This window comes from Haliotis rubra, unplaced genomic scaffold (assembly GCF_003918875.1).
Source record: "Haliotis rubra isolate DU_JTF1 unplaced genomic scaffold, ASM391887v1 Scf21, whole genome shotgun sequence".
NCBI lineage: Eukaryota > Metazoa > Mollusca > Gastropoda > Lepetellida > Haliotidae > Haliotis > Haliotis rubra.
In genome coordinates this window covers 3418590-3432388 of record NW_025766114.1, presented here as the reverse complement: position 1 = coordinate 3432388, position 13799 = coordinate 3418590, and the positions used below count along the sequence as shown (strand labels likewise).

Sequence of the window (13799 nt, the reverse complement as noted above, 5' to 3'; positions counted from 1 at the left end):
CACAATAGGGCAGGTATGGTTATCTCAGCTTGGTGGGTGCCCACAGGCATACCTAGACCCATGGTTGGTAATGTGATATATTGTTAAATTACAATGACAATATATTCTGTGGGTACATTACAAGTTGCTAATGCTCATGTTTCTTCAAGACTATACTCACATTCCTTTATATGTTTGTTTAAAATTATTGCTCATCAAGTCAGTTTAAACTGATCATATCGTTGTATACATGTGTCTAAGCCATTTTTGCAAGGGTTGTGGTATATAACTTTATGAGTTACAAATCGTACCCAAATCTTAAGGCCTCGAGTTGATGCCTGGTTAGATTCATAAAAGTAATAGTCATTACATAACTAGGCAGTACAGTTTTACTCATCCTAGCTGTATTACATATTAAAATATATACTCACCATCATTATTGAAGGGTCACCTACGCGTATCATTCACGGTCATATGCCAACAAAGTGCAGGTCTATCTATGTTGACAATGAAAAACATTTGAGTCATGCTGCTTGGATGCTTGTATGAACCAACCATCTGCCTGAACACAACCAGTTGTTTAGGCCATGCATGTGTAATACACAACTAGCAACAGGCAATGTGTGTGTAAAATGGGTTTCGCCATATGCAGCTGAACTGACTTCGTGGAAGTTGAACCCGTGAAGATCCGGGTTAGAATTGGTCTTCAGTAACCCATGCTTGTAAGAGGCGACTAACGGGATCGGGTGGTCAGGCTCGCTGACTTGTTTGACACGTCATCATATCCCAATTGCATAAATCGATGTTCATGTTGTTGATCACTGGATTGTCTGGTCCAGATTATTCACAGACCGCCGTCATATGGCTGGAAAATAGCTGAGTTCGGCGTTAAGCAACGACTTGGAAGTTGAATATATGCCAGACCCCACAATAATGTCACCGAGGGTATTGTTTTATTCAGTAGAAGAGAAGCGACATTGTTCTGATGTCTGTGAAACAAAATAGAAATGGTGTAGCTTTCTTGGTATAAAGATGCTGCAATATAGGCCAGAAAATATAGATCGGTCATGTGGAGGCTCACAAGGGTGTGAGGGATTATGGGCATTACTTACAAATTGTGTCAAATATTGGTTAGCAGGAGCTTATGTGTACACAGTGCTTATTTGAGCAGGGTGCTTACTACTGTGATTACTAGACATATGAAATCATTTGTAATCATTCTTGAATATACTGTAGGGTAAGAATATAAGTAAATTCCGAAACACTGTGCTACACAGTTGTGTTATTTTTGTTATTGCTAATTTTAACCAGACAGATGTATACACACACATTCATACATATACCAAATGTTACTATATGAATAATATACAATACAAGTCGGTGAGTCCAAAATGAAGGGGTCTAGGACAATTCCCACCCAGGACAATTCCCACCCGGACAATTCCCACCCCAAAATAAAAATAACATGAAGAACATAGTTCAGTTTCAACATTTATTCATTTTGACATAAATACCATCTAACAATATTCCATATAAAAACAAACATGAACTATTACTTTCTTCATACAAGCATACAACTTTAGGGATAGCATAGTTGTAGTTCTTAGCCTCCCACTGGCCTCTCATAATAATGTACCACTTGTTATTCTATTACATGCCGTTGTTAATGTTAGTCAGCTGTTTGTCATAACGTACCATGTATATATATTTCTCATCACTTGGTTGTAGTTACTTTTGCCTTGATAATGGTGAAAGAATCTAAGAAGTTGTCAGTGTTATCCATAAAGTTGTATGTTTCATTTTTGAAGGATATACAGTTAGAATCTACATATATTTATCATGATTAAGAATGCTTCAGAAGACACTTATGATTGTTTTCAATTTCTGACATTCCATACACAGTTTTGGTTACAATGTGCTTAAGTCTCTCTCAAAGTTTTGTGTGCGGTGTGATAACAGCAGACATGGCAGTGATTGTAAAAGTAATTGATCTGAATTCTTTGCAATTTACAACTGTGCAACATGCCAATCACCTGCCTAGCTTATGTTAATTGGGTAATACACATTATGCAACCGGTTTATCCAGTATTGAGTTCACAAGACTGTCATCTATGTGCTGATACACTTGGCCTCTCGCAGTTTATATGGACAAAATGCTAGTTGAACGCAGCAGTTAAGGTATTAGTAGTGACAGCTTGGAGTGTTACAGGGATCTATATACACCTACTCAAAGGCTGCTATTTAGGCGTGGGATGGGGATTATGACAAGTCTGGCTGACTCTGCAGTTTCATGTAGTCGTTGGATATGAGAAATGCTGTTTTGTTTTTTTAAATGAAAAATGAATTCCCATGCTTTTTTTAATCCTGGATGAACTTATGTCTTTTGAAAATCTCTTTCAACCACTGGCCATGCCTTTCAGCCTTATGCAAAGGACTGATGTTTTTGAGTATGTTGAGCTGGTTTGGTTTACGTTTTTGTCATTTGAGCATCAATCAAATATGATGTTTTTAATATCTGGTTAATGATGTATTGTGTATGGTGTAAATGTTATTGTATTGGGCTTGTACATGGTACTTTTGTAGAATGGCACATACAAGGTTGCAGGTCTGAGACAAGTAAAGCTATAGAGGAACTAGTTGTTTTCCCTTACTTGTCTCTAGCCACTTGTCCAAAATCACCTCTGACTAGTTATATTAGACGAATGGACCTGTTTCTGTTTGATAATTGATACATTATGAACTTTCAGGTTAAAACAGCTTAAATGTGTGGTAGGAATTTCCATTTCAACAGTGCTAACAGATGAGAGTCAACAAATCTTGTAACTTATGTTAACAGATTCAAATCTCAGGAACCCCAAATATTATACATTCAATGGTCCAGTACATCTGAAGTTCTAAAATTGGTCCGTATGTTATCCATGCTACATATAGATTTCACATGGCTGAGCCATTTACAACTCTGAAAGCATTTAATAAAATCAATAATGTGTCACATGAAAGGTGTTCTGCCACCTGTTTTTGATTCTTACTGAAGTGTTTTAATATAGTGACTCCTTTAATGTTCATTGCATTACTGTCCGTGTGAAACACATTCTACTTCAGTCACGTAATTAAAGGGGCTTATGTTTGCTTTGGTCTTAATCTCTGCATGTTTGAATTTATCAGGCTAAAGTTACATGTTAGTATGTATATGCTATGAGGAATAATTATGTAAAATAGTTTTTCTTTTGTCTTTTGTTTAGGGAGGTCTCAGGTGTAAGCAATCAAAAACCTCTTCACAGAACCTTACGTTGAAATAACTCAACACTGGCTATGATGTGTGTGAGAAATTCAGCAGGCTCGAGGCTAATGACAGAATCAGTGGTTGTTAAAGATCCATCAGAAAACCAGAACTACAGGTTCTGTTACATGGATAGACTCAGTATTGAGTAGACAGTTAAGGTGGTTGGTTGGTTTGCTGTTTAATGCCACACTCAGCAATATTCCAGCTATACGGCGGCAGTCTGTAAATAATCGAGGCTGGACCAGACAATCCAGTGATCAACAGCATGAGCATCAATCTACGCAATTGGGAAAGGATCCAGACTCCCCAATGCTGTTGGTCACCTCTTAGATTCAGACCAAAGAATATACCGGTATATGTAGTTTTGTAATTAAACTTGGAAATATGTTGAAATATTTTGGATGCAGTATGATTTTAAAATATTGTGAGCAGGATTTTAAAATTTGTTGTCATTGTAGAGCCATGTACATGGAGTAGGGACAGGTTTTCACAGGTTAACATTGATTTTGTGAAGACTTCATTGTTTTTTAATGTGAAGGCTATTTTGGGGTAACAGAGATTTATTTAGACCTGCCTGAGGTCAATATTTGGCCCCTAAACTGAAGCAAATGTCAGTAAAAAGTTCCAAATTGGAATGAAAAATTAAAGATATGTTGTTATAGCGATATGTAATGTTATTGGTTATATAGAGGCGACTTGCGTTTCACTGATAACAAGACCAATAAACTGGAAGATGCCTTTGATGTTAAGTTTTTCATTGAATGGAATATTTAAATACCCCATATTTGAAAAATTAAGGACTTTAAAGAACAGTCTTTCAAGTCTTTGATAAGTCCCTGGTTATCAAACTGATTGGCCATGGACATATATTCTTGAGCTGCTGATAATTTTGGAGATGTTTATGAGTAAACTTTAATGACACGTGTTTAAAAGCTATAAGTGTGCGTATGCCTGAAATACAGGCTAGATAAACGGTATATTGTTGTTGTGCTGGCTTCCGATCCACAAAACGTTCGTAGTGCTAAACATTCGTAAACCTATGATTAACCATAGAGTTTAGGGATGCCCCGATGCATCAATACTTTTTCTAAGACGATACAATTTTCGATACATTCAAAACTGTATCGATATTTAGTTTTGAAAGTATTGGTTTAAATATGTTTATGTATCGTTTACATTTTTCAATTTTATCATGTTTTTGTATGTTATGAGAGTTATAAATGATTATTTTTTATGCACAAAGATGGGAAATTAGAACTTTTTTAATTTCTGAGGGAAAAAAATGTTGATCTTTTCATGGACAGTTATAAAATATAAAATATTAATGTTCAAAATGTAACTAAATGTAACTAAATTTCACGCAATAATGCGAATCGTGACATAGGTATTGTGATACGTGTCGAATCGTGACATGGGTATCGTGATGCGTGTCGAATCGTGATGGGTATCAATTCATGAAACTTCATGTATCGTGACATCCCTAATAGAGTTACAACAGGTCGTAACTTTACGAACGCTTTGTGGACCCTGTTTGTTTACAAGTATTCATAATGTATTTTTGGTTGATGTTTCAGCAAAGGAAGAGACCAGTCTAGTCAGGATGATTGTACTGGTCATTGTATCACTTATAGGTAAGTCTTTCCTTACGTCTGTACACTGGTTACTGATTGAACAATGCACTTGTAATCAGGACAATATCAGGAGCAAGGGACTTGCTCTAGAAATGACACTGCTGGGGAAATTTAACTTTAATGGCTGAAGAGTGGGTGAGTTTAGTTTAACACCACACTTGACAACATTCCAGCTATATGGCGGCGGTCTGTAAATAATCGAGTCGGGACCAGACAGTCCAGTGATCAACATCATGAACATCGATGTACTTAATTGGGATACGATGACGTGTCAACCAAGTCAGCGAGTCCGACCACCCGATCCCGTTGGTCGCCTCTTACGACAAGCGGGGTGCTGGGGTAGCATAGTGGTTAAAGTGTTAAATTGTCGTCCGCGACCGAAGACCGGGTTCGAATCCCACATTGGCACAATGTGTGAAGCCCATTTCTGGTGTCCTCCGCCGTGATATTGCTTGAATATTGCTAAAATTGCTAAAAGCGGCGTAAACCATACTCACTCACTCACTCTTACAACAATCATGGGTTACTGAATACTAATTGTAACCTGGATCTTCATGGATGTAAGGGCTGATGAGGTCCCCGGTACAATGTGTCATGGCTGAGTGTCATCATATCCTGATGGTGGAATGGTTCATGTTTTCAACCATTGGTTTTCTTGACCTTGACTTAGTTGTTCATAGGTTGCTGTTATTCATCTGGAATATTAACTATGTACACAGTTACACCATGTTTATCCATATGGATGGGCGTTCTTGTATCCATTGACTTAATGCTAGGATCACTTTGTGAAAAGAAGACAAGGGCCAGGTGGCTCGTGTCTATCACTGCTTAGTGTACTGAACTTGCTGGCCTTTCGTCAACAGTAAAACATCATACTGAGAATGTTTTTTGCATTGCAGGGCTTGTTAAGCTTTTTTGAACATGCGAAAGTGCAACCTGATATTGTAAAATGCAACCTAATATTATGTCTACATGAAACAACTGCATGTCGAAGATTTTCAGATTTGTATCTAACTTTACATGCCCACACAAGGATGATCTTTGAATACATGCCTTTATACTGCATACTACTTACCGGTATTACTACCCGTGAAGATCCGGGTTAGAATTGATCTTCAGTAACCCATGCTTGTCGTAAGAGGCGACTAACGGGATCGGGTGGTCAGGCTGGCTGACTGGGTTGACACTTGTCATTGTATCCCAGTTGCGTAGATCGATGTTCATGTTGTTGATCACTGGATTGTCTGATCCAGACTTGATTATTTACAGACCTCCACCATATAGCTGGAATATTGCTGAGTGTGGCGTAAAACTAAACTGACTCACTCACTATACTGCATACTAGTCTCTAGTATTTACAGTCTGTCATGGTTTCATGGACTTGACTTCCTCGAGTTTAGGGTCTTAAGATTATGTGTACATTTATCAGATAAGTTTTACAGCAATACACAGTTGATTAAGGTGACGGGAGCAACAGTGCAGCCTAGATTTCTACTTCGATAAGTTTGATTGACTACAGAGCAACCTGGTTTTGTCTTGTGCAACTGGGTTCTCATTTCACATCAAGTTCCTCAAATCTAACACTGCATCGCTCTGATCACATGGATGTGGGATAGTTTCTGGACACGCCTGCTCTCAGTGTTGCTTCAGCATTTAATTTTATTTATTTTGGTGTGGCATATTTTCTATCTGGGCAAAACTGAAATGAAATTGTTATGCCTAATTCTTGAAATCCGATTCCTGTTCCGAGGAATGGATACGTTTATGTCATGAAAAGGTTGGAAAGATCTGGGAATTGAGGCGTGTTAGTATATCCTTATGTCACCCGGGATGCGAAAAACTGATAATATGTCTTCATCACGTTTAAGACCAATTTCCTTGATTAGATTAGTCTGTCTATCGGTTATTTCAGTTTGGAACAGGTGGTATAAATGCATTCATCCAGAACTTGACAATATTTCATTGTAGCAGTTTTATCAGGGTGTGAAGGAAGTAGAAAGAGCATTGTCGCTCCATGTGTGTAGCAAATCAGCAGCATATATGGATTAAGTTTAATTCATTTCTTGCATAATTAATAATCATGCTAATATTGAACTGATTAGAATTGCAAATAGTCTACTAAGTGTTCGGTTGAGAGTAACTTTGGCATGTTTAGTACCAGATTACATTTGCTTTTCAATGTGTATTAAATTTTCACAATTTTTGTGATGGATGGTTTCCAACTTTTATTACATATCTATTTCTTGTCTGCAGTGGGTGCAAGATACATGTATAAAGTAACCATTACCAAGGTATAAGTTCTGTCTTCTCTTTGAATGGCCTTTAAAAGTCACAGATAAACATTAAGGGGGATATTTTATGGATGTCAACTCCAGTAACATGAGGAACACACTGTGTTGTAGTATATTCTTACTCCATCAGGTCAGTGAAAGATAATGATTTGGAAATTTAACTGCGCTCTCTGCCATAATGTGTATTTGGCACACAGGCCTTTTAGGCCATTTAGTGTTTGATTGATAGAGGGGTGATTTGACCGAAAGTTATGGCAACCAGAAGGGGAAGTTAGGGTTGCATAATTGAATTTGTTTGAATTTTGAATTTTGAAATTTATCCAGAAGTTGTATTGGGAAAGTCAGGAAGCAGAGAGCTACATATGTACATTTGAAACGCAAAAGGGATAAGATAAGAAAGGTGTCCTTTTAACAAGGGAAGCTAGTAGTAATCGTCACTGTAATGAACAAAGGGAAGCCAGGAGCAATTCCAGGCATAAATGGTTTTTATCGGTAATAGGTGCTAATAGGTAAATAGACACTAATAGGTAATTATGCTCTGACTTGTGATTTTGCCAGATGGTCTTGTTCACAAGTTACTGAGGGGCGGTGGGGTAGCGTAGTGTTTAATCGTTCACTCGTCACATCGAAGACCCGGGTTCGATTCCCCACATGGGTACAATATGTGAAGCCCATTTCTGGTGTCCCCTGCCGTGATATAGCTGGAATATTGCTAAAAGCGGGGTAAAACTAAACTCACTCACTCACAAGTTACTGACAACATAGTAGAACACAAATACCTACTACAGGCAGAATGTGATCACACAGAAACATTGTTGTTACAGCAGCTCTATGACTGGGGTAGGAAGTAGGGCTGCAATGATTCACCCAAACCTCAATTTGAATTCCGATATTGGACCCTCGATTCGATCATTTTCGATTCGATTTGTCATACAAGTAAAAGCATCAGATTTCATTTGACTCCCAGAGTCGGCTTTTTTGGCGCAAAATCCATCGTCAGCTTGGCAATATCTACTATCAACAATTCTTATTGCATAATGAGTCTGGTGTCAACCAATTACGTTTTGCCTTATTCCAGCGATCGAAACTGCTCGGGTTGGAGTTAAAATTGGGTTATCGCTGTGTGGAAATAATCTCAATAGGTATTCAAATATCGAATCGAATTAGTGATAATGGTTGTCTGAAAATCGAAGCTATGTTGTCAGATTGGATTTTTGATGAATCGACCTGAATTGTTGCAGCCCTAGTAGGAAGGCTGGTAATTTTTGATATTTAAGATATATGGTCCCAGTACAAGGTACTGTTTAGTTAAACATAAATGTCAAAGGTTCCTAGCCATAACCAGAATGTTAAAACTAAAAGACTAACAAGTCCCAAGATTGAGGTGCTGTAGGAGCAAATCTCAAAGACCTCAGGACCTCGCCTAATTTCAAAACTCCGCAGGTATGTTTTAGATTCTGTTTCCTTCGATGAATATGTTGTATTGTGTATCATATCCCAGCCTTCCTATTGAGACATGTAAGTCATAACAAATTGTATTGCTACAGCCCTAACTTCAAAGCAGTCCAGTGTTTACTACACATGCCCACAAAATATGATACTCCAGTTGAAATTTACTGTCTATACACTATAAACCTCCAGACCAGTAGCTTTCAGGTCAACATGACCTCCAGACCAGTAGCTTCAGGTCAACATGACCTCCAGACCAGTAGCTTTCAGGTCCAGATTAGTCTGTCTCACAGTCCCTGTACCACCTTCCTGCAATGCTAAATAAAGCTAGTATAGATTACCTAAGGTTCTTAATCTCCCTGGGGCTCTTTTTCAATTTAAATCTGTTGGTTTGTTACTACCAAACTTATATATATTCAGAGACTGAGCGGTAGACAAGATCCAGATGTGTAGGCTTTGATAGATCTCTTGCCCTGAGACAAGCAAACAAGTTTATTTCACCCTTCCACACTTTATCTCAGAAACAGAAGTTATTCCTGCTTGAGTATCTTGAGAGTTTCATTATGACCAAATAGTTCCTTTTGAAAAAATTCTTTGATTTTTTGTGTAATTCCTGGCCATTATTCATTGACTTCCTGGTTTTAATCCATGAAATATGATAATCTCTAAGGTGAACAGTTGACTCTAATCTTTTTTACTTGTGCAGCTTTTTGTCGGGAAAAGGAAACAGTGGTTTAACATGCTACAGCCTAGAAGTATTCTGACAAACAACATGCTTTCAAATAGGACCTACATTAACATTTGTTAGATGTGTTGCTTGGACATAAATTTGTATGTGTGAATGTTTTATTTTGATTGTAAGGCCAGGTAGTTTCTTTTATTGGTTAACAGACTTTTATTATAATGGTACTTGGTAGGTGGTGAATTCTTTTTTTAAATCAACTGGAAATTTCAGATTTAATTATATAAATATGTTGCCATCTGTGCAGGAGTCACGTCAGACTCGTAACATCAACCTTTACGAGCAATCTTGTGGAGGACATAAATTGCAAATGGGAAAAATGGGTGCTTTCAGAGTTATTTAGTTTTCAACTTTTTTCATTTTGATGTTCAACCAGTTTAAAAAATATTAATATGTAGTTTAATTTTTTTTTATCATATGTGTCTATTCCGTATAAATGAATTTGCCAAGGGAATACAAGTGACCTGTCTAACATGTCTAAACCGACAGAAACTTGGGACGGGGTATGCTGTTTCACCACACCCAATTCATATGAAGTTCACGCATTCAGAAGAATAAAAGCTTGTGTTATTTTTGTTGGAGGTATCTGTGTCATAGGTGACATAACAGCTTGATATACACCAGGTCAACCTCAGTAATGGTATGCTGTATATGTGAACTGTTTGGAACCAGTGGTGTGGAACAGAGTATTTCAGTGACGAGCTTTGTTGACATGTGAGCATGTTAAGTATTCACAAGGGAATAGGTATTTCAGGTTTAATGCTAGAGTAAATTCTGGTATTGATACATTCTTGTGTAGACAGATTATTCATGGCTGAAGTGTTCAAAATTAAATTGGGACCTTGGGGTCTTCCATGGTATTTGAATCAGAGATCCCTCAAATCTTTAGGCTTATAATAAAGAACCCTTAACCTTCATGCTTGACTTCAGCTGTTCTTTCAAAAGAAGTAGCAGTGGTGTAGTCTAGTGGTTAAAGCGTTTGCTTGTCATGCCAAAGGTCCTGGTGTGATTACCCACATGGGTGCACTTAGTCTGTCTCACAGTCCCTGAACCACATTATTTTCCCTACTGCCTAGCCCTCCCTGCAGTGCTAAAGCCCTAAATGAAGCACATCTAGATTTCCTCAGGTTCTGAAATCCCCATCTCACTGGGGCTCCTTTTCAATTGAAGTGGGTTTATTTGTTGCTATCAAAATTATATGTATTCAGCGACTAAGTGTTAGTCTAGGGTACAATGTGTGAAGCCCATTTCCAGTGTTCCCCCCGCCATGATATTGCTAGAATATTGCTCAAAAACTAACTTACTCACTCGCTCGCTCACGCTCCCACTTTCACAGCAACATGTTTCATGGTTGCTTTATCAACATTCAGATAATGTTGCCATATTTCCAAGAGTTAGTGTAACTAGGCAGTGATTAAATTAATGAATGGGACCATTCGTAAAAAAATCTGTTCAATATGAAGTAATGAAGTGTAGGAGAATACTATTTTACTGTCATCCAGGAAATTTATTGTGCAGAGTTACATCCCTTTGGTGTGCCAGAACCCTGTGAATCTTGGTTCGAAATACAGACCTACATCACTTCAGTATTTCCTCCAATACATACTGGGCATTGAAACAAACTCACTCACTCACTCTTACCCATCCACCCACTCATTCACTCACTCACTCACTCTTAGTCACCCACTCACTCACCATTTTTCTAGGTTTGATTCTTTATAATAAATTGTATTTTTACAGTTTATTTACAACAATAAAAGTTCAACATGTAAAGTAATGTAAGGTTAGATGTCTCTTGTGAGTTTGTTTTTGGGGGCTTATTTTCATCAATTTGCACAGTCAAATATCATGCTGTCGTGGATCCATCAGTGCCATTTTCAATTTGTGACACTTGGTGACTCACTTTCATTGTGGCTGGCCATCAACTGTCCCAGAAGCTAAGGGCCATCTCAGGGACTAGCCTTGGGCAGACTGATATCTTTCCTTCATTTGTGCAAGATATTTCTTGGGGTTACTTGCTCTTCAGATGCAGCAGTTTTTTCACATACAGATGAATAATGTGTAATAAGTATGAGTATATAAATCAAATATCAAGTGAAAAAATGCTTTATTTATTTAAAAAATATTCTTCATTTTAACTTGACGATTTTCCTTGAACTATTTTCATTCTATCTCAGTGATGTTGTGTTTTCTTAGTTATATGAATCATAATTAACCTTCAGCCTGCTGAATTAATTTCAGCATAAGGCGTTGTAAAGAAAGTGGGTGATTTTTAAACAGTTGGTGCGTCATTAAATAACAACTGAAAAAAATATTTGGCACATTAAGTCTAGATAGAAAAATGAACATTATTATCCAAAAATATCCTGATATTTTCAAACATACATATGTTAAGGCCATAGCAAACTTAAATAATGTAAATATTCCAGATTTTACCTGAATTACTTGATTGACAGTGGAATGGTTTGATATTAGGAACCTGTATAAATCTTTAAATTATCGCAAACAGATTTCAATATTCTTATCTCCGATATCTCATATTTAACTGACTATAAATTTGTATATTTGTATCAGCAAATATCAGTGCGACGACAAATTTAGAAACGTTTCTGGAAGGAAAAAATTGAAAATGTTCATCGTAAACAAATCATATTTTCGAATGGGTTCGACAGCAGCATTGAAAGGATTAATGTGCCATTAGATTTTTGAAGCCATCTGAAAAAACGGTGTCATGAAAGCTTATCTATTTAATAGTCACATGAAGAAGAAACGTGTCTTCTTTAACATATATTGAGTAGTATACATACAAAGAATGTTGTCTTCTCTTCTCACCAATTAATTGTGTCTCATCACTTGTCAGCTGACAATGCGTTGCTAAACTCAATGTCTATCAATATTCAACGTAATTCTACCCTGATAAATTATGCTTTTTGTTGCTGTTTTTTTTTATCCTGTTGATGTGGTGTTGTAGCCCAGTGGTTAAAGTTTTCGCTCGTCATGCCAAAGATCCGGGTTCGATTCCCCACATGGGTACAATGTGTAAAGCCCATTTCTGGTGACCCCCGCATGATATTGCTGGTATATTGCTTAAAATGGCGTAAAACTAAACTCACTCACTTTATCCAGTAACTCATCAAGGATCTAAGATTGGTATCCATACACTGCCTACCCCAGAGACAACGACGTAGCCATTATCCTCATCAGCAGTAATAGGAATTGCTTGTTTCAATCACTCACGCCACAAATGGTTGCATAAAAAACACAATTATTTATTGATTATTTCCAACATTGCCCTGTATCAGAGAATCACGCTAATCAATGACAAGCGAGTAGCTGTATAGCAACCTTTGTGGGATACTAGCAAGCAATAAAGGCATCTTTGTTAGGAGCGCGGTTGATGTCTTGACCTGCAAGGTACTGCTGACTTAATCAGAGCAAATCTTGTCACTCACAAAGTAGAAATTAGCCATTATAAGTCATCTACCGCAAGCCATAATGACTAATGGTTTCCTGACGACTGATTATGGTATCCCTAGGACTGGATGATCCTCGGAGGTGTTTCTAGGAGTAGGCTATTGTGTTGAGGGCATTGTGGATATGTCAATTATTATTCCTATCAGGTGTTTTGTCATGTTAATATTTTGAGTAGAGATTAATCTTAAAGGTGATAGGATTGTTGGGTAGTATAGTGGTTACAGTGCTTGTTGGTCACACCAAATCTTTGATAAATTTATTTTAAACTGGGGCGGGTGGGGTAGCCTAGTGGTTTAAGTGTTAACTCGTCATGCCGAAGACCCTTGTTTGATTCCCCACATGGGTGCATGTGAAGCCCATTTCTAGTGTCTTCCACCGAATGTTTTAACCGCTAGGCTACCTAACCACAGCGTTGCACACTAGGAACATAGTATGCTTCTTTCCCTGCTTTGATATGCTTGGGGCTGATATGCTAGTGCTGGAAAAGGTTGGGATTTTAATCATTGATTAAATTTCATTTGGTTTGTTCCAGCAGGTTTTCGATAAGGATTAGATGTGATATTTTTTCGGGAATTTTCCAGAAAATCCAGAACATGATCTTACCATTACAGTAAGGCAGTTTAATAATCTTATTGCAGGAATGATTAGAACGTTTCAGGTTGCATTTTCCCGGAGAACATGTAATTATTAACAGATCAAAGGAACATTTCGGTAAAAAAATAAAGATCAAATAGGATTTTCTCCAAAATCAATTCTGAGCTCTTAAAATCAATCTCTGTATTGGTAGACGATCAGTTATCAGTTATGAAAGATCATGAGAGGGCCGTAAAGAAGGATCTCTGAACATTGAAAATGCATCATTACGGAATGGATTTTGGGGAAGTGTTACACGATCCAAGAGTTGTATTCGTGTAAGAGACTGACACAAAGAAAAGCTGTAGTACATCAGA

General features: G+C 37.5%; 1 protein-coding gene across 3 annotated transcripts in view; it reads left to right on the top strand.

Annotated features, from left to right (window-relative positions):
• LOC124276565 (tyrosine-protein phosphatase 99A-like) overlaps positions 1-13799 on the top strand; it is a 95788-nt gene that overhangs the window by 1233 nt on the left and 80756 nt on the right. For all 3 annotated transcript variants that reach the window (XM_046712209.1, XM_046712208.1, XM_046712206.1), the window contains exon 2: positions 4837-4893. The gene's annotated coding sequence lies outside the window, so the exon portion shown is untranslated. The remainder of the gene's footprint in view (positions 1-4836; positions 4894-13799) is intronic.